Genomic DNA, 21,456 nt, shown 5'->3' on the forward strand with positions numbered 1-21,456 from the left:
CCGACGACGGACGGAGCGGAGCTCCTATACGCGTCCGAAAAGGTCAAGTAGCTCGTCTTTCCTCCGGACGACCGTCGGCGACCGTCCCCTTTCTACGGTCCGGTCAGAGGAGGATATCGATTTTCCACCTTAAATTAGGTGATTCCGTCTGACTGACTAGGCTGCTTCACGCGAAGCAGATGCTCCGTGCAACAATTCGCAGCATGCAAAGACAAATAACTGTAACGTGAAGCGTTTTAATTTTCCCGGTTTTGGTCTTTGGATTCGTGATTTCCATGCTATACGTGTACGTTGTAGGTCTGAATCGCACTCGGGTTGATGCAGCGGCAGGTGAGTTTCTGATTTCATTTCACGGTTCGATGGGTCCCCAAGTGCGCGATGCGTCTTGTCGATCCGGTGTGAATCCCTCGATCGCGCCACTGTCGCTGCGCACTGGGATTTGTGTGGACAAAATTTCCAGAACATGCAGACTGATAGAAGTCGATACTCTGATGGGTACAGTATAGCTAGTTTACTACAGCCCCAAGCGTATACAAAAAGTTCCATCATTGTCATCGGTCATCTAGGGAGATGTTCCTCCAGTTTCCCAAAAAAAAAATTGGATTTTCTGGTCTTCTTCCACCGCGTGCAACAATGGGGTTCGGCGATGTCCATGCAGTCACCCACTGGTAACTCTCTCTTGTCCCCTGCATAATATTTCCAAATTTATAATTCTGGCATTCACGCTGCGTGACTAGCCCACTGACGTCTGCCGTATTTCGTACGTTTAACAATATTTGCTTCTCTGTACACATCCGGTTCATGAAATAGTATTGGACATTCATTTACAAATTAGTACCTTACGGTTGCACAAAAAACAGTCGATTTGGAAAGTCGATTTGGTCTTATACACTATTTGCCCATAGCTTCCCAGACCTTTCCCACAGTGCATCATCGTCATATCCGATATGGTTCCGAACTAGTCACACGGCGACCATCGCATCGGCAAGACCTAATGGGGCTATATGGTCTTGCACTTTGAAAATTACCGCTCACTCATCCGCCCCAGCAGAGAGCGCGGCACAGAAGAAAGTGCAAAACTAAGCAAAACTAAAACATTCCGGCAAGATTGTGTCTTTGTCATGCAACGGTTGATTTGGTTATTTGTTCAGTTGGATCATACGTGTCGGTTGACTGGGTAGGCTTTGCGGGTTTTTATTTTCTTATGCCGGGAGACCAGCGATGGTGGATGGCTGGGAACTGGCTCGGTTCCGTATGGCGATGGGAGAGGAAGGGTAAATTAGAACAAAACTACTATGAACGGTCTTTGTCTTTCACCATTTGTCGATTCGGATTCGGTTCAAGGGATTGAACCTGATTCCACATGAGTACCTTGCTTCCAAACTACAATGTAATGCCATGATAAGTAGAGATGGACGGGTTTCGGGTTTTCAGACCCGAAGCCCGACCCGAACCCGAACCCGACGGGTACGGGTCGGGTTCGGGTTTGGAAATTTTGAAAAAGTCGGGTTCGGGTCGGGTCCGGGTTTGAACAATTTTAAAATTATCGGGTACGGGTCGGGTCGGGTTTGAATAACGTCGGGTCCAAGTCGGGTTTGGTACCAGTGTAGATAAATCATTTTTTGGAAAAATGCTTTATTTGTTATAACCGGTACATTTGGCAATTATTATTTAACTCGGGTTTTGGTCGGGTTTAATGAGAAATATTTTCTCGGGTTCGGGTCGGGTTCGGGTTTGATCGACGAAAATTTTTCGAGTTCGGGTCGGGTCCGGGTTTGGCGGAACAAAAAAATCTCGAGTTCGGGTCGGGTCCGGGTTTTAAAATTGAAAATTGTTCGGGTACGGGTCGGGTTCGGGTCTCTAAAATCTGAAATCCGACCATCTCTAATGATAATTTCCCGTGTAGTATTAGTAGAAATTATTTTTGTTATCATCATCTTGATTTTATCGAAAATAACATAGGTGAATACATTTTACTAACAGTATTTGTAGGACAAGCTATTTAAAGCAGCATTATTCTCTAGCGCTCCTTTTCTTTTTTCCAGGTTGCGTCTCGCATTCAGGATATGACTCCGTTCTTCTTCACCGCTGTCGTTCCCATCATCGCCGTCAACGTTTTCATCGGGTTGGGGTAAGTATAGATAGAATTAGTATTGTTTCGATCCAAACCAGCCACCTAGTCAAACAAGTTCAGAGTTCGACTTTTGTGTTTTGGAAGTGGTGAAACAACACAGAAAATAAAAACGAAATTCGATACAATATTATGCTAATCGAAGCGACTGATACCGTAGAATAGGTACACACTGGTGCTTTGCTGACGAACCACGTTAATAATTTTGAACATTACCAAAAATAACGATAACGATGGGCGCAGCACTAGGAAAACATATCGGTAAACATATCGAGCATGACAAGGAATTGACGCGAAAAAATGCAACGATGACGAACGTTGGCGAGCATTGGGACACTTGGAGAGAGAGAGAAACACTAAGGCACGATGCGATGCTTCCCGTTTATGATATTTGGAAGGATTTTATTTTATTGGCTTTCGGTGGAAAACGATTGAGAACGGTATACATTCCCGCATCATTTAAAAAAAAGTTTAACATTTGTTTTTCTTAGGTATCAAACTGATTTGATTAATCTTCACGCCGAGTCCCTTTTTTTGCTCCAAATAATTGTGTTCCTTAGTCTTCTAGAAAAATGTAGCCGTCCCTTCTACCTAAAAAAAAATCATGTGTATATCCTGTAGGCACGATGAAACTCTTCCAAAAAATCGAAGGCACTTCGATTACGAAAACTTCCTGACCGAAAGAAATTTGAACGATTCATCTTCAACATAATGTTGCTGAATACCCGAGCGTTTACTGCTTCGTCTATATGAGATCTATTTTGTTTTTAAAATTCTCTACGGATTATTTTTCGTTGTTCGAAACAAAGGATTGCAAACCAATTTGATTTATTGAAACAGTATTTATGACATATCCTGACTAATTTATTCTAATAACTGCATACCAACCTTATTGTAACGAATAATTAAACCGAAACAGAAAGAGCAAATGTTATTCATTGGCGATGTTGTCGTAATTAAAAGCACCATCACAGAAAAATAACACAGTTTGACAGTCGCTTTCGGCCCCAGCTGAAAAACAAACAGCCAACGTTGCAACGTTGTTGTTGTTATTGTCATCCGCATGAAAATCAATCGATAAGCTTCACTTGGCTGTTCTAGTTCCATTCGCTCGGTACGGTTATAATCAAATATCAACGTTGTGTTGTGAGAGCTCTTGCAGTCAGTTGAAAATCATTAGGTTTATAAATTTTGTATTAGATTTAGTTATGATATACAAATGTCATGATGCTCGGAAAAACATTTTTTTCCTCTGATGGTTTTCTTTTTTCTCTACGAAACATTTTTAAGGGATACCTCCAAAAAATCTTGGTCGTATTTCTGCATGTGCGCGTTGGTCTTGTGTTTGCCAACCAGAATCATTCTAACTTCTCCGTCCTTTTTCATTACAGCTATTACTGGAGAGGCCCATTCACTTCATTCACCCTGAATGGGAGTGATCACTCCTTGCTTCTCCAGCATGTCCAAATGTTCCAAAACTTATCCTTTATTTTGAATGGCACGTAAAACGTAAGCTCCGCCTCAAATCCCAAAACCTTATCTGGATCTTCAGTAACACTCAAGCTGTTTACTGAACGAGGTTGCATAAATTGATCCTTCCAGTTTGGGTAGAACACCTTCATCCAATCTCTACCAAGAAGTGGCGTAAAGCTTCTCGTTGTCTTCAGAACAATAAGTTTTCTGTCAGCGGTAACTCCATTCAAAATGACTTCAACTGTGATTTCCCCCACTACAGCAATTTTGGACCCATTAACAACGACAAGCTTCTTTTCACATTTAGAAACAGGAATCGAAGAGAACATTTGCTGATACAAAATTTCGCTAATGACCGCTACTGCTGAACCCGTGTCGACTTCCATTGTTAGCTTAATGCCCTGTACTCTTACATCAACCAAACATGCCTCTGCAGCTTTGCTAATGCGAACAATCATCATGCAACTGATTTCAGAATCCTCATCACTAGTATCATTTACTTGAATTCTATGGAATTTATCGGTGACTGAAGTTTCTGCAGCAACAGTTTCAACTTTTTCGACGAAATTCACAGACTTTCTTTGATTAGTGTTTTGTAAGAACCAGCAATTTTTACGGATATGACTTTTACGTTTACAGTAGTTGCATATAGCACTAGCATGGAAATTCTTGGCGCGGTTCTCACTACTATCCTGGCGATAATCCCTGTTCCACTCGTGACCACGACTTCTGTTACGACCGTAACCCCTATTTCGCTCATTACTCCTGCTTCGATCACGACTCCAGTGCCAATTACGAGGTCTATCACTATCTCTCCTATGATCATTTTCACCGTACTTTCTGCGTAGTCGCTGCTTAACCGATAGCACCTTGCTTGATTCCCCAAAGTCATCCATATGTTCAGCCCTGCTTTCTGCCTTCTCACTACTAATGATCGTTTTTTCTACTGTTTCCAAATTCACATCATCATCCATGAGCAACTTTTTCCTCAATTCTTTATCCCGCTGGCCTATTATCAGACGATCTCGAATAGCTTCTTCTTTAAATTCACGAAAGTTACAGTTCTCTGCAAGTAGCTTAACTGCTAGCACAAAATTTTCAGCAGATTCGTTTTGTCTTTGTAACCGGTTGTAAAATTCTTATCGGTTCATTAACGCAGGTTCCACTTTATCTAAACGAGCTTTCAGTTTTTTAATCATTTCATCGTGCGGTATTTCGCTTACATCTTTCTTTGGGAAAATTAATTTCACCTCATCAAAAACTTCGTCTCCACTTACAGAAATGAACCACGACTGCTTAGCTTCAGCCGATACTTTATTCAGTTTACACAAGATTTTAAATCTCTCCACATAGTTTGTAAAAGATTTATGTCGCTGGTACTGGTCAATAGACCCAATCATACCTGACGTAGTCATTTAGATGCCTTTACCGGTGCTACAAAATTCACAAAAACAAATTAAGGTCTCTACTCACGGTTGCTACGGATCGGTCTCACCGTACACGTTGTTTTGATTAGCTGGCGGCTGCCACTCTCCCCTATTGTGATAGTCGTGATCAGCATGCACTCAGTACAAACAAGTACCTTTGAAGCTCCAACGACAACTTCAGTCGTCTACCTCGCCGTACTTCCTCAACCTCCTTTCAAATCGGTAATAGAATCAGATGTTCTTGCAGTCGATCACCGATCGATATCCTTCTCACGACGATTTCACAACGAAGAATGAGCAGTGAGGAGAGTCTTCACTTAATCAGTCGCACCGCAGGTCACTCAACGAGCCCACAGCAGTTTCTCAGTTTCTCTCACTTGATAGCGATAACAGCAGCTCACCACCACGCACCACACAACAGCAACACCTCCAACAACAACAGCAGCAACTCACACCTCTCTCGAGATATTCCGTGCAATCTGTACACCCTTAAATGAAACAACACAGCGCACGAGTAACTTTCACGCAGCGAGCAAAAAGACAAAAGAATTTCCACGCAGATTTGTGTAACACCGGATCAGCACATTTTTTGTGTTGATCCGGTGTTACACAAATCTGCGTGAAAATTCTTTTGTCTTTTCGGTCGCTGCGTGAAAGTTACTCGTTGCGCTGTGTACATCGAGTTCTGCGTGTACCTCTCGTGGGTGGGGTTAGTTTTCTCCCGCTCGCTGGATGTGGATATGGTTGTCTCTCGGAGTAATGCAGAGAAAATTAGGGCACAATGATCTGAATACACGCTGTGGAATAAAAGAAATAGAAAGCAAAATGGTGTTACTACGATGCTACGATAATGAATCGAAATCAACTTTCACAATATTCATATATGCATCCGCATCTAATTCCGCCTTTTAATGGCTCAACAGGTACTCTAATTATCTCTAACCGAATTAATTTCAAGTACAACCTGTCTGTCGATTTTGCATGCTTCTTGAGTTGCTAGGCTCAAAAAACTCTTTAAGTACTTACGCTGACTCACACTGGAAGCTCCTTCCGTTTGAGCTACCTGCACTCTCACTATCACTTCAAACCCGATTTACCGTCGTCGCCACTGTTATATCCTATAACTTACAACTGTTCTGTAAATACTTATTAGTTTAATGCTTAGTTTAAGTTAGTATTAAGAGATCTTTCTGGTATAATAAAAGAACACCATCGATTGGGTTTCGTCTCCGTCTCATGCAACGGCTAGTAACAAACTGACTCTGCTTTATTCCTTACTCTCAAGTCTCTCCCAAGACTCTTGTTTGATAACACTCTTACAGTAGTTTACTCAGATCAGGGTAGATACTACAAAACTATCATTGAGTTTCTGTCAAAGATCCATCCAGGGAATCCGTCCGGGATTCCTCTATGGATATCTTCAAAGATTTTACCCAGGATTTCTTCATTGATTAGGTACTCCCAGATTTTTTCTGACTTTTTTTCAGGTTTATTTAGAGATTCTCTTGAAATTCCCTCTGGATTATTTTCAGGGATGCCTTCAGAAATTCCTTTCTTATTTCTACCTGGCTTGCCATTAAGATTCAGGAATTCTTTTTCAAATTACTCCTTTGATTTTTTCAGAGACTCCTTCAGAGATTCCTCTTGGAATGATTTCTGGGCTACCCCCTGGGAATTCTTTATTTATTCTTTTCGGGATTTCAGCCGGGACTCTCTCACGAGTTACTTCTGAGACTACATCGGGAATTCTTCTAGGATTCTGTTCGCGAAGATGCGCTTCCAACGTGGGCAGCAGCATGCTGAGATGCGCAACCAACACCAACCATCGCATCGGAACCGTCATCGATGACCGTCACGAAGCACGCGCACTCACCCGAGCCGACGGGACAGCAGCGACCAGCAGCGAGAGAGTGAGTGCGGTGAGATCCAACCGTGAGAGCAGCAGCGAACGCCGCCGCCGTAGCCATCATCATCATCATCGATACTCGTCGCCCTGCAGTCAATGTGATGGTTTGTTCCATACACGTCGCGTGGGTTCTACGCGCGCGTAGAGCCTTCCACGTGGTTCTGGAACGTTAGGTTTTTGGTATATATATGCGACCCGTTCGCGGTCGCAAGTCAGTTGTAATTTAAGTGTGGAATACTTACGAGCGTTCGCGTGGCTCGAACAACGCGAAGTGTCAAGTAAAATGTAAATAGCAGTAAAGAGAGAAATAAAGTGTTAAGTGTAGTGAAAGTGATTTTTCCCTCGCGGTCCGAAATTCCCCGTTCTCTCTTCTGCCGTGTTATAACCCCCCCCCCCCCCAATACAGTCCAGTGTTCTACGCCTTAAAGTCTTGTGTTCATTGCCGAACACAATTTGGTCCTTCGAGCCGGATAAGGATCCGGTAGTGTGTAAAAGCGTTCCGCGTGGCTTGAACAACGCGGTAGTGTGTTGTCTAAAAAGCGTTCCGCGTGGCTTCGACAGCGCGGCAGTGCATAGAAGCGTGCACGTGGCTTCAACAGCGTGCTGTGCAGTGAAGAGCGTGGACGTGGCTTCGACAACGTCCGTATCCGTGTCGGTCCGCGAGTGTAAACCGTCGTCGCGAAGTGACATAATCCGTCGTTCCGGAGTTTGTGTGTTACTGATTCCATCCGGTTCGACAAGCACGTCGATTTGCGTGGTAGATCGAGTAAATTCGCCGTCCGTAGTGCTTCCTGCCGTCACTCCGGGCATTTTGTGATAGTGCTCCACCCGTTGTGGCAAACGCTTCGGTTCCGAGATCTTTTAAGTGATCGACTTCACCGTTGCGTAGTGTTTTGTGTCCGTCGCTTCGGAATCATTGAGTGATTGTTTTTTCCTCCGTGGCGACACACGCGTCAGTTTCGGTGATCGTACTCCTTGAAGTTTATCGTTTCCCGCCGTAGTGTTGAGTGTTGCTGCCACCGCTTCGGACTCCGTGAGCTACCTCCCACACGGGCGTCGGAATTCCTGGCCACATCCCCGTGTTACTGATCCCGTGAAGGATTACATCAGGATGCCACCCAAACGGACACCGGTGAAGAAGGTGCCTGATTCTGCCGAGTGTGAAACCCAGCTTGGGGCGCTAGTCCACAACCGTGGATTGGCACAACGAAATGTGACCAGAATCCTAACCATCCTCAAGCAAGCCGAATTGGACAGGAATGAACTCAGCCCAGCCCAAGTCAAGGTGTACCAACGGAGTGTTGAGACTGAAAAGGCTGAGTTTATCAGGTTGCACCAGGAGATTGTTGCCCTGTCCCCAGCCGACAAGCGCGATGAGCAAGACGATCCCTACCTGCAATTCATGCACCTGTACGAGGAGGTGTCTGTGCTGCTCGAGAGCTGGAACGAGAAGCTAACTGCGCCCCCAACCCAGCAGCAACCGCGTGTCACCACCAACCAGCAGCCGATCGTCGTACAGTCTCAGTCTTTCGGTGCTCCATTGCCTACTTTTGATGGCCGTTATGAAGCATGGCCACGCTTCAAGGCTATGTTTCAGGATCTGATGCAGCGCTCATCAGATTCGGACGCGGTGAAGCTGTACCACCTGGAAAACTCGTTGAAGGGAGACGCCACCGGCGTAATCGACCTAGAAACGTTGCAGGATAACGATTACCAGCGCGCATGGGACATCTTGGAGGAGAGATTTGGCAACAAGCGGCTAATATTGGAATCTCACATCCTGGGCCTGTTAAACCTAAAACAGATGGCAAGGAGATCGTCGAAGGAACTCCGGAGGCTCGTCGATGAATGCACCCGCCACGTGGAGAACCTCATCAAGCTTGGTCAACCGCTTGCAGGAATGTCGGAGCTACTCGTGGTGACTGTACTCACTGGCGCATTGGATGACCAGACCCGTGGGTTGTGGGAAGCTTCGATTGACCAGACGGAGCTTCCATCGTACGAGCAAACGATCGAATTCCTAAAGCAACGTTGTATCATCCTAGAGAGATGCGAGGATAGTGCAACCCCTGTATCCACAAGCACCAAGATCTCCAACCAGAAGCCGCCAGCGTCTAAGTTTGTACCTTCCATGACATCAAATACAGTGGTAGTGTCGTCGACGTATGTATGCGACTTTTGTGCCGGACAGCATCAAAACTTCAAGTGTCCTGTGTTCCAAAAGCTGTCCGTGAATCAGCGTCATGCCAGAGTGAAGCAGCTAAGCCTATGTTTTAATTGTTTAAGAAAGGGCCATCGCTGCTTGCTATGCTCCAACAGCAAGTCGTGCATGAAATGTTCAAAGAGACATAACACGTTGCTGCATTTCGAGCGCAAGGGGAAACGTTCAGATGCACGGAAGCCTTCCGAAGCCATCCCAGTCTATACCACCCTGGTAAGCAGTTTACCAGGCAAGGGTACCCAACCAGTGCTAGTAAGGAAGTTGACGAAGAACACCGCCGACTGTCCACGAAGAGATAAACGGATAAACAGCACCGTCCAGGTTCCAGAGCATACTTTCCAGCAGTTAGTGAGGACATTGCCTAAAGGATATGAACAACAAAAGACCATAAGAGTTGGAACTGCATTCCAACGGGCGGGAGTATGTTCGCGAAGATGCGCTTCCAACGTGGGCAGCAGCATGCTGAGATGCGCAACCAACACCAACCATCGCATCGGAACCGTCATCGATGACCGTCACGAAGCACGCGCACTCACCCGAGCCGACGGGACAGCAGCGACCAGCAGCGAGAGAGTGAGTGCGGTGAGATCCAACCGTGAGAGCAGCAGCGAACGCCGCCGCCGTAGCCATCATCATCATCATCGATACTCGTCGCCCTGCAGTCAATGTGATGGTTTGTTCCATACACGTCGCGTGGGTTCTACGCGCGCGTAGAGCCTTCCACGTGGTTCTGGAACGTTAGGTTTTTGGTATATATATGCGACCCGTTCGCGGTCGCAAGTCAGTTGTAATTTAAGTGTGGAATACTTACGAGCGTTCGCGTGGCTCGAACAACGCGAAGTGTCAAGTAAAATGTAAATAGCAGTAAAGAGAGAAATAAAGTGTTAAGTGTAGTGAAAGTGATTTTTCCCTCGCGGTCCGAAATTCCCCGTTCTCTCTTCTGCCGTGTTATAACCCCCCCCCCAATACAGTCCAGTGTTCTACGCCTTAAAGTCTTGTGTTCATTGCCGAACAGATTCTTTCAGGGATTTCTTCCGGATTTCCAGAAAAAATCCTTCAAGAATTTATCTTTTGTAATCTACCAAAATTTTGTCATTTTTTTACGTGGTCCCTTATCGGAATTCGTTTCAAGATTCATTTAGGAGTTCTTTCCTTCAAATATTTTTTGGATAGTTTTAGGAATACTGCTTCCGAGGTTCCATTATCGATTTCTCATATGATTCCTTCGGGGATTTTCCCCAGGATTTATTTTAAAAAATATTCTGAGTTTCCGTCAAGGATTCCTTTCTTTTCTATCTGTATTAACGAGACTTTCAGCCCTAGGTTAGATCATCTTGGGACCCACGCTTTACTTCCCTTCCGAAGGAAGAACTCACATCTGTGAGTTTGTCTGGAGTAGGATTTGATCTCAGGTCCTCGGCGTGATAGTCACGTGCTTTAACTATCATACCAGGACCGCTTCCATCAAGGATTTCTCAATTAATTCAATACGGGATTTCTCCCTGGATTTCTTCAGATACTCAATTCGTTCTGGAATTTCTCTGGAGATTTGTTCAGGGATGACTTCCTAAAACTGGGCGATCCCTCTAAGACATTTGTAAGGATTTCTACAGGGATTCTTTAAGGGAACACTCACACACTTTTTGGATGCTAACAGGGGATTCTGCAGGAATTACTTAAAAGAGTTTCTCTCGGGATTCCTTCATGAATTCCTGCCGGAGTTCTTTCAGGTATTCCTCCCTATATTTATTTAGGAATATCTTCATTGAATTCTCCCGCTACTTCGGTTCCCAAACTTTCAGGTGCGGCGACTCCCTTTGGCCAGTAGACGTACTTTTCGCGACCCACCATAGAAATTCTCTCATTTGTTGTCTGTTACAGTAAAATATTCGACGGTCCCTCGCCACCGCCTGAATGAAGGTCGGCGACCCCCCTGGGGGGTCGCGGCCCACAGTTTGGGAAACCATGCCTTATAGATTATTCACCAATTTCCTGTCGGGATTTCGCTCAGGATCCTTTCAAATTTCTACCGAGATTATTTCTGGAAATCCTGAGATTATTTGAATAATTTCGCCGAGATTCCTCCCAGGGTTTTTTCGGCATTCTTCCTGGAGTTGCTCCCTCTATTTCATACGGAGTTCTTCCTTGGAATTCTCTTGGGGGTTTTCCTGGAATTCGATTGCTCCCTATAATATTTACGGGATTCCTGAGTATCGTGCAAATCATCCCACGGTTCCTCCATGATTATTTCATCGGATTACAACAAGGAATTCTCCCCGGGATTCCTTCAGGAGCTGCTCTCGGGTTTTCTTCAGGTATTCCTTCCAAATTAAACGGCGCATCACCAATGAATCCTTTATTTACCCAACAACCTTGTCTATGTCACCAAGTCTCTAAATATGCAGAAAAAACACCTGAAATCCTGAAAATCTGAAATTTATTTGAAGAACCTTAATGATCAAAATGTTGGAATTTACATTCCAATCAATTCGATTTTACATACATGGGATATACAAAATGATCGTGTTTACGCCGATTTCTCTATTTTTGTGTTGATCTTGAACTACTTCAATTCCATTAAGAGTAACTCCAGGTGTACAAGTTTTAGCGTTACCAGTATGCTATAATAGACAAATAGTCTCCTCTGTACACAATATTGAACAATAACCAAAGTGAACAGTAGAACTCCTAAAATGTGCCCATTTGTATCAATCCCATTCAAACATATTGTATAAAACCAAGTAATGAAGTTTACTGTCGTTCGAAACTTATTTGTCTAAGAATGAAGGGTGGTTTATGTGAGCTTAAACTACCATCTTGAATTTTAACACAATGTTTTGGCCTAGTTTTGGTTATTTTGAAAAAAAAAAAACCCCAATTAATCCACCTAGCGGTGATGGTGCCTTTCTCGTGCTTTAAAATATCCTTTCAACAAAACTCAAGCGACATGTTGACGACATTGACATAAATACAAAATAAAAACTGCTTGCTAAATCTACTCAATATGGATACATTTTATATTAGCATAACATCCAATATTCAGAAATTATAAAACAAAATTCAAACCATATAAATGTCATGAAGCCGCAAAATTTTGAAACGTCATTTTAGATTTTCCGGTCATCATTTTATGACTCCGGATATCTACCCCAACTAAACTAACCGCCATCTTGAACATTGAGACACCATCTTGGATGTCCTGGTATTCATTTTTGGACCTAAAATTACATAAAATAGTCGCCGTATTGAATTTTGGCATGTTGTTTATGATTTTCTGGTTACCAGTTTTGGACGAAGACCGACATTCTTCCCTATTGAAACTATAGTCATATTACAGACCTTGTGAAACAGCGGACAGCTTGGGTTTTCTGATTACAAATTTTGAATTCTGAACATATTTCCATACAAAATATGCCCATAATGCAAGAATTAAAAATGCTATTAAATAGGCACTTACTTGAATACTGGGCCATTATCTTGGATTTTGGACCGCTATCTTGGATACTCTGGTGGACTCCGAACATATTTCTCATACCAAACACACTTATTTTACATAGTTTTAGAGCTCAAAATTCCTTAAAAAAGCCGCCATCTTCTGTTGACGCGATCAAATTCTTATTTTTCCATTCAACGTTGATCCATCCTGCTATAAATTTACACATTAGGAATCTGAAATGGTACGATTTGGTGAGATCGCTTAAGATTTGTCCATATTTTGTTCTCTTTCATATATGTGAACTTAGACCGATTCGTCACTGTTGTTCATACCTAACGTTTATCAGGCCATTAAACAAAGCCACGATTTAATTTTTCACATGAAAGTTGGTTCTGCTACACAAAAGCTAGTCTCTAATGTGATCTAAGGCTATTTTCTTGCTAACCGTTCATTAGATTATCAAAAAAACTGCGATCTGATGTGTCGTATATATGGGTTTGGTTCATTTTTATATTTGGTAATATCCGGTGGGATAGCCGAATCTGATTCCATGAGTCATGGACCATGACACTGCCGGTTGTCCCAATTATGGTCTGAGATTATTTTATTGCTTATTTTTCTCCTTTACCTAATCACCGCGATTTGATATATCGCATGTATGAGTTCGATTCACTTTTACTTTTAACCACTTTCGAAGCCACAACACTACCGGGTCTGACCCTATTTTTCCATCAGGATGTCGATAAGTCGTGATCAGTCTTGTTAGAGATCACAGTCATTTGAACCTTTTCGTCGATATTCGGCCTCCTTTGTCTCCGGTATTCGCAACCCAATCAATCAAACTACTGTTCGAAACAAAAATGTCAAACGAATGCACTTCACCACGATAGCGGCTTCGGAAGACGGTTCGGCTTTTGTTATTCCTGTCTTCTTCCATAACAAGAGCTATGTTGCCCATCTGTGTGCCGTATTCAATGCAACATGCAAGAATAAACTCATATTAACATTCATAATCGGAATTGGCTGAGAATCTATGCGTAATGCTAGAATTACACACGTGTCATCGTGTCAGATGACATTGATTTGACTCTTTCTTATGTTTATTGATCTTCGTTCTACTGCTCGTGTTGCGTGTAGGAAAGAGGTAACGGTAGCGCACAAATGTAACAAAGCAAGCTGACACCCGACTGCGGCAACGAAACGAAGGTCATTGTCCATCAGGTCATCGAACATGCCGTGGTTTGATGTGTCGCATGTATGGGTTTGGTTCAATTGTATATTTGGCCACCTCCAGCGGGACGCCTAGAGCCGGTTCCGGAACACTACCGGTTCAGATATGGTCTGAGATGGTTTTCCTGCTCATTATCCATCAGGTCATCGAAAATGCCGTGGTTTGATGTGCCGCATGCATGGGTTTGGTTCAATTGCATATTTGGCCACCTCCAGCGGGACGCCTAGAACCGGTTTCGGAACACTACCGGTTCAGATATGATCTGAGACTCTTTTCCTACTTACCGCTCATCAGGTCATCGAAAATGCCGTGGTTTGATGTGTCACATGCATGGGTTTGGTTCAATTGTATTTTTGGCCACTTCCAATGGAACGCCTAGAACCGGTTCCGGAACACTACCGGTTCAGATATGGTCTGGGATGATTTTCCTGCTCATTGTCCATCAGGTCATCAAAAATGCCGTTGTTTGATGTGTCACATGCAAGGGTTTGGTTCAATTGCATATTTGGCCACTTCCAGCGGGACGCCCAGAACCGGTTCGGGAACACTACCGGTTCAGATATGGTCTGAGACTATTTTCCTGCTTACCGCTCATCAGGTTATTGAAAATACCGTGGTTTGACGTGTCGCATGCATAGGTTTGATGCATTTTCATATCTGGTCCCTTCCTGGGGTACCGTTCCGGAACACCTTAATGGCCATATCTCCGGAACGGCTGGACCGATTCGAACCATTTTCAATAGGAAACAATGGGACCAGATTCCGCGTCGAATGAACCATCGGTCATTGAAATCGGATGAGGTTTACTGCCAAAAAGTGATGTGAGTTTTTTTGTACACACACATACACACATACACACATACATACACACACATACATACACACAGACATCACCTCAATTCGTCGAGCTGAATTGATTGGTATATGTGACTCGACCCTCCGGGCCTTCTATCGAAAAGTCATTTTTGGTGTGAACATATAGCCTTTCCGGTACACTTAGTGTACGAGAAAGGCAAAAATAAACCAATCAAGCTTTTCAAAGATGATATTGGGTCATAATTGTTCAAAATTTAGTTTCATTCGGTTAATTGAAGCCGGAAATATAGCATTTCAAAAAAGGCTATCAGATGATTATATCTTTTGCTCTATTTTCATGAAGAATAACACAGGCTTGCCAAAACTTGGACCACTAATAGAGTGCTAATTAATCAACTTTTTGTGAAAATTTTAGTATTTTTAATACACGTGACGAAAAGTTACAACTAGTTGAACATTTTTCGGAGATGAAAATTTTGCCTGTCCTGATCATTTTATCATCACCTATACCTTGAAGGGAATGTTCTATGTAATTCTCATAATCAATTTATCTTGTAAATAACAAAACGACTAAAACATGTGTAGTATGATAGGGAATAATTAGTTACAGCGAACTAGATGATACAATTTTTACTGAGCACGTTTCTAAGATATATTATGTATAGAATTTTCATGCTAACTAGCGCCACCTGGTGTCAGAGTTCAGAATCAAAGGGCTCGTCATCTCTTAGCCCTGGACATTACAAATAACTTTGCCGAAGACACCATGCCTCTAAGTAGTTGGAATTCTAAGATATAAGAGTTACAACATTTTCATGCTTACATGTGCAACGTAGTGATGAAAGTTTAAATCAAATTACCCATTACACTGAAACCTCCATTTAAGTCGATGCATGGCTGATCGAAAATATTTTTTACCATAAAAACAGTGACAAAACTAAGAACTTTTATATTTTTTAACACTTCGCATGACAAAGGAGATCTGTCAAAAAATATAAGGGTGCTTGTACCAATTATGGCACTACCTAAAGAAAACTATTTATACAAAAATAACGAGAAGACCAACGAATGTCATCAATATGTTAAAAGATAGCTTAGTTTCCATACTTTACAGGAAAAATATAGAAACGTAGCCATAACTACGTTTAGTATTTATTACAGCGTGTGCCAATGATAGGAACACTGTACCAGTTATGGCTACATTTTTTAACTTCGGTTCCTTTTCGCACTATTTGCATGCATTTCTTATGGGATTAGCCATAATTGGTACACTATGGCGAAAAAGGGTGCAAGGAAGTCGAAATTTTAAGGAAAATGATTTATTTCTACCATAATTTGAGCAAAATGTCTAGTTTCAATGAGTGCAACCATCTTTTGTGAACGTCATCTGTTGTTCACATTTTTTTATTTGTTGATTTACATCGTTAAAGGGTGAAAACCAACTATGGCGAGTATTTGGTACTATAGCCATAATTGGTACACTTACCCTACCCTAAAGAACTGCTGTTGTTCAAAAGGATGATATGTTCTACAATTCGATCTTTCGACCTTTTGACCGTCGACCTTTGTACCTTCGACCTTATGACTGTCGACCTTTTGTCCTACAACCATTCAGGTCAAGTTGCAATGAAAACGTTAAGTAAAAAAGATACGGACACCGTCTTCAGCCAGAGGTTATACAGACGGAACGAAACTTAACACTAGACGAGGGACACAACACGCGTGACGAGCACCAGTGGATACAAGGAAGAATCATTTCCTTCAAAAAGTTTCATCTCTCGGAGTGGGAATCGAACCCTCAATCGAAGGAATTTACCCCAGTACTCTCGGCTATATGTAAATCTGAAAAAAAAACGGAAAAATCCGGAATGTTCTCAGTTCTTTTAAGTAGAAATGTTTTGCAATCAACTGTCAACATTTTTGTTGAGAGACAACTGAGGAACAGATGTTGTTGTTACCAAAATATAATATTCCAAGATTTGCAGATGCAATATTCTTACTTAGTAACTTTGTTTAGCTTATTTTATACGCTAGTAAAAAATAAACTAAACGCTGCATTATTGTCAAAATCAGCTCATCTCACATATCCTTTCAGTATTCTTTGCTTCTCAAGTTCCCATGATCTGACCGCAAAAAGTGGCACCGCGCACCGACTCCGTGCCGAAAACCTCTTCCCGCACAGTAAGACAAATGAAATTATTGCAGTGTCATTTGTTCGACATAGTCCTCACGTGTTAGCGACGACGACGGCGGTGGCGTTTTTGCCTCTGCTCTAGTTCGGGCTCCAGTCAGTGTGTTCATCAATTGGCACCATGACATGCGGTACAAGTGCACAAGACATCTGGTAATCTGCACGAGTAAGAACAAATCGAGAGAGACGAGTTGCAATCATCCAACCTTCCGAGGATGATGACGACGACGACGAGGGGAGAACATGTGAAATCGTATTCAACTGTCAGATTGAAACATATTTATTTTCCACTCTGGCCGCATGCAATTGCTTCTACATGTGGTCCTTTGATGTGCTTTCGCTTCGTGAGTCCAGGCAGGAGTGCTTCCAGCTTGATTTGATTGTTTTTGCTCACATTGGAGCAAATTGTTTTTATTGGTCTGATGGTCATTGTTCTCGGTTGATGCTCGCACCGGTTGATTTATTGGAAGTTTTGTCTTGATTTTATCGCATTTGGGTTTTGATCGTATCAAGTCGTATTAAAAACGTGGATCGCCTGATTGCCGCATCCGGGGTAAAAACGAGAGACATGTTAGGGGCCGTTCATAAACCACGTAGACTTTTTGGGGGGAGGGGGGGTCTGACCAAAGTCTACGCTCCATACAAATTTCAAAATTTTTGTATGGACAAAAGTCTACGAGGGGGGAGGGGGGGGTCTAAAATGGCCAAATTTTGGTCTACGTGGTTTATGAACAGCCCCTTACTTTTTAATCCACTATAAAGCGGGGGTCATCTCGTTTCTATTTGCAACAACAACATCCCCAGTGACAAATGGTTTCCAGCTTCGATCATAAGTTTTGCAAACCCATTTGCAAAACGATTCTCACGCCCACTTGATCCTCGCAAACTACTGGACGGTAGCTAGATAGATCAGCAGATAGGAAAACTCGAAATAATAAAACCAACACCTACCTACCGAATCTCCGAAGCAAGCCGTTGAAAAATCGGTTGTTTATGCTAAAATCTATATGCGCCTTCCGTCGCTACTGTCGAAACTTCGAAAATCCGTGGGTAGCCTTTGAAGGCCATCGCCATTCATCGTTTGTCGTATCCGTCCATTCATGAGAGCAACAAGGAGCCACCTTCGAAAAGTGTGATTAATTGAGATGGCCACTGCAAGACAATCAAAAATCATTAACAGTATCTTATCTCCACGCAGAAGAAGGGAACACTCAAATTGTGGCCATACAGGGGACATGCATGATAAATGCACCCTTCTTGAAAGGAGCTGAGCTTTAGTTTCTAAAAGTGTATTTCTGTGTGGAATAGACTAAAGGTTTCTGCTCCCTAGTGGAGTGGAGACGCGCGATAGAATTTTGTTTTTGGCTAGTTTTTGCGTCGAAAAGTGGTCGGTTGTTAACAGCGGTTTGTGTATATTGATCCATTGTCAAATCATATCACCAACCATAGGTGACTCCCGGACTGACAATGTACCTTACCCTACTGACAAAAGTGTGAGTTAGTAAGAAAATAGAAGTAGATGGTAAGTTTTTATGTAACGTACTTCACGAATGACCCATAATACACCACAAACTTTTTTTTATGCTAACACACACTTACAATACAATAAAAATGCAAGCTGACATGAACTGTCAAATAAATATGTTGAAAATATAAATAAATCCCATATAAGAGTAACATAAATGGATGTAAGTTTCTATACAAAAACCATCTTACAGTCTCTTACAGTTTGATGATTTTGGCTTTCTAAGAGAGACAATTGCTTGTGGAAATTTGCATATAATTGCCTATAGCTAAGTTATAAATGCTTGAAATATGGCCCAAAAAACTATAAAAACCTTTATAACTATTTTAATTTTGAAATTAGCGGAATGTCATGTTCAGCAAAGTTTTGTGTTTTACCATTATCTATAACTTTGTAGAACATGAGAAAAATGTAGAATCAATTTTTAGAAAGTTATTGAGCAAAAACCTTTTTTAAGGGGCTGATGATAGAAAACGTAACGTATTTTGAAAAGTAACGGAGTTACAAACTTGGTGTCTTCGGCATAGTTGCTCCAAACAACATTTTCTATAACTTTTGTAAAGACACCAAACTCGTATCTGAGGCTTTCCACGGACCAGCACGAATCCATTTTAATCGATGTTTGTAATTTACTTGATATTTTTGTATACTATTCCTTGTCATGTGAGAAACCATTTTTTCATATCAAAAGTTCATATTTTGTCTCGACTAACTTTCAAATAGGGCCTATGAAAAAATGGAACACAAGCAAATAAAAAATTATAACACGGAAACGGCTTGTTCGATCGGAAAGGTGTCTTCAGCAAAGTTGTAGTTGGCGGCTCTCAGAAAAATACACATTGAAAAATTTATTTAGTTTTTCTTCTAAAAAAACTGAATTTTGTTACTAAAAATTAAGTATCTCAAAAAGTTATTTTTTTACCTTCGTGTTTTTTGTGAGAATAAAGTTCATTCTGTTAGCTATCATCTGTAAAATTTTTATAGTGGTAAAAAAATGTACAAAAAAGTTACACACTTTGAACATTTTTGGTTGCGTGTTTTTTTAGAGTGCATGACGAATTTCCCGCAAACTAGATTTTGGGGTTGGCAGCACCCTCTCAGATTTCAATGGAATTGTGTAGGTATGAAGACTATGTACTTTAAAGCAACGTTGCATACTTTGTTGTTTTTTTTTTTTAATTTATCTACACTAATATTTGAAAAGGGCTTAAGTTTTTGACTATTTTATTTATACCAATGTAACTTAAAAATAACATGACCTGCAAAAAAGTGTGGTATGTGTGACTTTAAGGAATTTGTGTAAACTTTCAAGTAAAAAATTGAAATATTGAAAAAACGATCACGCTAAAAAAAGTTAAAAAATAAATTGAAGTCAATTTGGAATACATGCCCATTTGCGAAATTAAATTAATCCTATTTCGGAGAACCAAACCCCACACCAACCAATAAGAATAGAATTCAAAATGGATCAAAGTAATTAAATTGCTATTATCTAAATCTAACCCAACACAAAATGTTTTTTTTTTGAGTCAAACCAATTTTTGGGTATTTTTATACGTGGATTTTCACATATTGATATTGAACATAGCTTTACATGTTTCAATTATAAATCTATCCAATACAAAGAATATAACTTAGGATTCTCTTTTGAACCAGAACACCAGATTTGTTACACAGAAATTCAGAACATCAACCAGAAGTCGAATTTCAATTTAAAAGTTTTCTTATTCATAAGAGAATAAAATAAATACTTTGCATTAGATAGACTTGTGATTTAAACATATGGAGCTATGTTTAATTTAACCCTAAAAGGGATACCTGGGGTCCATTGGACCCCAGGTGCCTTTCAGAGCTCGTCTTTGATGGAACACACTCAGCGAGGTGACGAAACTGAGGCCATGAAGGTATCCCTTTTAGGGTTAATATCTGTAAAAAACGTCCTGGATAAAATCTTCTGTTTTCTACCGAAGAGAAACACGCAAAATGATGACATGAAGTATTTGTTGTTAGGAACCGTCCATTAAAGACGTAGCATTTTAGAGGAAGTTTATGATATTGCTAGGAGCCTTCTATTAGGTATAGGAGAATATACTTTAAGAGGGGAGGAGCTGTCAAAAATGTTCTACTAATGCTACCGTGATTTCGAATGCAGCGATATGGTCAAACTCAAACATTACAGAATCCTTGAAAAAGGTCCAATAAGGACCGAAACGTCGGGTTAAGAAAACATATAGTTCTTTTTGATTGACCAAATTAGACTGAATTGCCAATTAAAGATATCATCCAACGTACAGTCGATCACCCAAAGAAAGTCAAGCTCAAAGCAATAAACAAGTACGACCACGATTCTCATCAGTCAACGAGATTGAAACTTTTACTACAAATCATTTTATTGCAATAGGTAAATATAATTTAAAATAAAAAATCAATAATTTTGCTTTCGGGATTAAATTGATCAGTAAATGAAATACCTTTGCATGTGCCAAAAATATGTTTTCCACCTGAATTAACAACCCCAGAATGCGAAATGCTGCGCAAAAGTTTAACGAGTTTTCTCAATTTTTAATTATTCAAGTTTTAAATTTGATAAATTTCATGAAAACGCCTTAAAGTATGCACTTTTCATACTGAAAAAGTGATTACTTCCGAAAAGTGCAATTTTATGTATAAATTTGAATATTTATAAAATTTTTGATTATGAAATCGTGTTTAGCAAATACTTGGCAGCTAAAGGCATCCATTCGAATATTCATTACATGTGCGATACAGCCACGGTAACAAAAGTTTGAAAGGGTATTTGAGGTTCGCCAAACACGCAATTACGGAAAATATTGAATTTAATACAGTAATATGTGACTAATTGACTGTAAAACATGTAACTCATCATTCAATAATCCTTTAGCCGGATGATGGTCATTTTCTACAAATTGTTTTAAGTTTAAAGCAATATTTTTAACAAATGAACATGACCCTCACGTCGATCAATTTCACCCCACTGATCAGTTTCACCCGAAATCACGGTACCTCAGAAATGCTTTTCTTCAAAAGTGCGCATCTTGCGATATATGGCAAAATTTTCAATAATTACAAAAATGTCAT

Source organism: Aedes albopictus, chromosome 3 (assembly GCF_035046485.1).
Source record: "Aedes albopictus strain Foshan chromosome 3, AalbF5, whole genome shotgun sequence".
NCBI lineage: Eukaryota > Metazoa > Arthropoda > Insecta > Diptera > Culicidae > Aedes > Aedes albopictus.